We start from the raw sequence: 4,679 nt of genomic DNA, 5'->3' as shown, positions 1-4,679 counted from the left end.
CTTAAGCATGTTTGGTACCCTTGTTGTCTCATTTTGGACACAAATTGGATGATTGTGATGATTAAGGGTTTCAAATTGCATCACCACCTTTTTAATTGGAAGTTTAGGTTGTTTTACCTTCATCTACAATGACGACAATGTGTCTTGAAATGCATGATTTTAGTTGTTTATGGCTTCAAAATGTTGGAATTATATTTGGAGATACTGTACAGAGGAGTTATTTTTCTGAATTTGAGGATGTTGGCAGGGAGTTTCATCCATTTTTATGGGGAAACTCTGTCCAAATTTTTCGAAAACGTTTTCCAATATTTCATTCCAAATCTTCCAATTAAATGCCCAAAATGTTCCAATTTTAAGTGTCTAATTCTTCCTTTGGATAAAATGCTATGTGTATTTTAGAAAAGTTTAATTCTTATTTGGCTTGGAATGAATTATTATGCTATTAGGATTTTTACATTTTCCAAAGTATATTTGGTTAGATAAGAAAAATTATGCTTGAAAATGGCTTCAAAATGTTGTCTATGGCTTGAAACTATTTTACATTTTAGTTGTCTATAGCTTGAAAATGTTGGTTTTGTATTTGGAAATATTGTCATAAGGTTAATTTTCTTGAAATTGAGGTTGTTGACATGGAGTTTTGTCCATTTTTTTGGGGAAATTCTTTCAAAATTTGTAAACAATATTGTCCACAATTTCAAGTTATTGGCCAAAATGTTCAATTTTGCCCATTTTTTTGAGTTGATTAAATGGGTGGATAAATGCATTATTTTTTTGAGATTGTGGGGGACATTCCATACGAAGTTCATGCACGAGCTGAAATCAATGGGAAGATAGTCCCGAGGATAAAGTGCACAAGAAATTAGGAGAAAAAATGAACGAAAAACGAAAGAAGAGAAAAATTAGGAAATTTAATGGAATCGATCCGAGCTCGGATTCGTGAGAGCTAAGACAGATCCGATCCCTCGTCTGTACTTCTGTAGGAGTGTATCCGAGGTCAGAAGATCCGCCCTCGGATCCATCATGCGAAGTCCTCGGATCCTAACTATCCGAGGTCGGATCCTAACGATCCGACCTCGGATTTATATTCAAGCTTCCCATCCAAGGATCGGATCAGTGGAGTCTCTACAGCAAGTGTCACGCCCGTCTCCCTTAACCTTTCTTTGCTTTCATTTTTTTCCTTTTCCTTTCCAACTAACAAACAAATAACATGCACTTCATAAAAATAACTTATATAATTTTTTTTTTAAATAACATTGCGTTATGCAATTTCTAAAATTACGATTGACATTGTAACATATATTAATGACTATTAACTATTATATTCTTATAACTAATATTCATCGGTGTCAAAACATTTATTTGATACAAAAGGAAAAACACTTAATATTTTATTCACAACAAATACTCAACACCTTACATGTTAACAATTTCATTCTATTTTTACATTGATCTATAAAATAGAAAGAACATTGATCTATGACATAGAAAGAACTATCATGTGTACTTTTTCTACCATTTAAATGTATTATAATTAAATAACGTATTTTCAACCGTACAATTACCAATTTTTGTTATTATAAAAGAATTATGCATGTATAGTAAATTATATTAAAAAGATTATTGTTAATCTGATTTTGTTTTAGCTCATATTTGATGACTTTAGCCACGTGCAAGTTGTAAAATAAAAAAATTATTATTCCTCTAAACATTACAGATTTTTAAACAAAATTTCTCTAACCTTTCTCCGAAAAATAAGATTTTCGTACAGATTTTAAAATAACATTTTACTACCGACACCATTTTAGTAAAGGCAACTTCTACAAAACAAACAATATTTACATTTACTTTTATATTTTTTATGGAGCTCGTAGATATCATTTTAAATTTTTTTCCTAACATTTTTTAAATTAATTTTGTAAAAGTCATACTTATAAATGCGAAATCTAACAAAAAAGTTAAATACAATTTTTCCAGGTCAAATTTAACAAATGCGAGCTATTTGCAAAATTTTAAATATTTGCAACATTTTTTAAAACAAAAATTAGAAGCTTTCTGCAAATAATTCCCTACCTCTCAAAAAATACAAAATAAAAAAGATAAGAGCTCGCATTTGCTTTCTGGAAATAATTCCCTAGCTCTTAAAAATTGAAAAAAAAAATAGAGAAGAGCTCGCATTTGTGGAATGCGAGCTCAATAAGCAGAGCTTGCATTCCGCGAATGCGAGCTCACTGAGCTTGCATTTCACGAATGCGAAGACCCCCCGGACGGAAATTAATCCTAGAATCACCCCTTTTGTAGAATTTTTTTTAAATTCATCACAAAGTTGGAAATTTCTCTTCAACCCCCACACTCATCAGATTCCATAAACCCTCATTAAACACTAGATTAAACATGTGAATCAAGGAAATCTAGTATGAGAAAACTGGCAAATTCTGAATTCATTCACAGGTTTCCCTCTGCAATTTTTTTGTTGCAAATTTGCAGCTCAAACCCATGCAAATTTCGTACAAAAAATCCAACAAAACTCATTATTTATCAACCAAACTCACATAAATCCCAAATCATCAAATTTAACATGTCCCAAGCATGGTTGTCTATCTTTAGCAAACCCAACAGAGAGAATTCAGGCAAAGAGAGCAAGAAAATCAAACTAAAAAGGTCATGCGAAATCTGAAAAATTTTGCAACTCTTCTATGTTTACTTTATCCGATTCACAGATCGCACAAACCAGTCTCCGAACTAACGAAAATCATGCAACCTATACAACCAAACACTAAACAAGCACAGACAACAACAAAAGGTGGCAAACCCGCGAAGCTTTGCTGTGTTTCTGAGTTCAACCTCAGCAAACATCACACAGGTTAAGCAAGAAGAGCAACCAACCGTGAATCATGAACCCAAACCAAACTTTCTACTGATGCACCAAGATAAAATTTCCCATGTTTTCTTGCCTAAAAATCAAGTTGAAACATAACCCATCCCTATATCTACACATGCCCAAGAAAATTCAGAATAAAAAGTATGTAAAGTTGGAAACTTTCTGCAACTTTTTCATTCATCCGAAACATACTCATGTGAGATAACTCAAGCGAAACCTACTGATTCATTACCCAAACCTCAAATGTTATAACTTCATCAACGTTGTTAACATCACCACAATACAACCTCTTATTATTAGCAGCTCCAACATGCCATAGAATATAAAAAAATACAGCAGAGGCTTAAAGAAAGAAAACTTGCGGTAAATTCATGCTTATGATATACCAATCGAACAACAAACACACACAAACTACAGCCTAGGAATAGATTCTAGGGAGAGTAAGCAGATACCAACATACCTAAAATACAAATAAGCAGCAAAAGGAAACAGCTTTGGAAGTCTTTTTCCGGCAAAATTTGAAGGCGGTGGAGAGGGATTCCAGTGGCAACAGCTCGCTCCTCCCACTTCTCCTCTGTCGAAACCCTTTCTTTGTTTTTTCCTCCCTTGGTTTCCCTCTTGCGTGTTCCTCCTTTCTCAGCCCCTCTCCGGAAGCTCTCCACCCAAGCTCCCTCTTTTTCCAGTTTTCTTCTCAACCCAAACCTCTCATCCCCTGTTTCTTTCTTTTCAGCTTGCCCGAAGCCTCTCTCTTCTCTCTCTCTCCAGACTCTCTCTTTTCCTCTCTTGTTTTCTCCTCTCAGCCGCCCCTCTTGCTTCCCCTTGTTAGAGCTGCGTTTCTCATCCTTTTATAGTTACAAAAATCCCTTCAACCCTAACATCTAATGGTGTGGATTGGAGTGGTATTTTCATGATGATTTATAAACCATTAGATGACCTTTGTCCTATGATTCTCTTGGTGTTGGGATTAAAGCCAGGTGACTTGATATTGAAGTGATCCAATGGAACCAAAAAAAGGAAGAAGAAATGAGTGAAAATGGGGAGAAAGTTTTTGCAGCTGTATTTCGGTATTGTAGCTTCGTTCTTGTACGAGGAAATGCAGGAATGATCTGCGTGCAAGGCGCGCGCGCGCGGGACCATCCCTTCTTTTTTTTTTTAAACAAATTTGATTTTGATGATATTTCTTTTCTTTTCCTTTTTTCTAATAATAATAATTAAAATTTTTTCAAGAAATAGAAGTGAAACAAGAATAAATAAAATTTAACAAAAATGAACAAAATAGAAATAAAATGAAGAAAATAAAAATAAAAATAAATAAAATGATGGTGAAATTTTTGCTGTCTACATTGCCCATAACTTCCACATTTCTTATTCACCTCATTACCTAATTATTCAAAAAACTCGCAATTGTTAAGAAAGGGCGACCAAGTACAAAAGTGAAAAGTTTTTGAGGAGGTAAGAATTATGAGGTTATGAAATTTTTTTTTGTTAAAATTGATGCTACAACAAAAAGGTTTCAAAAAGTTTTTGAGGGTGGCTGCCCTTCCTACCATCCTAAATCCATCCTTGAGCTAGAAATTCTACTTCTACTTTTTTTTTTTTTTACTCTCTCACCTCCATTTGCTAGATATAGAATTCGAACTTTAAACTTGACAGTGAAAAAGACTTTAATAGTCCTCCTGAGGGACTCCAATCATTTAGAAATTCTATTTCTAATTGTTGTTTACTAAAATAAATCCGTTTGGATTGGTCATTTTTTTCAAAAACAAGTATTTTAAATATAAGGGTAAATTCCATTTTGTCC

The sequence above is a fragment of the Coffea arabica genome, chromosome 2c, assembly GCF_036785885.1.
Source record: "Coffea arabica cultivar ET-39 chromosome 2c, Coffea Arabica ET-39 HiFi, whole genome shotgun sequence".
NCBI lineage: Eukaryota > Viridiplantae > Streptophyta > Magnoliopsida > Gentianales > Rubiaceae > Coffea > Coffea arabica.
Note: the sequence above shows the minus strand (reverse complement) of the source record.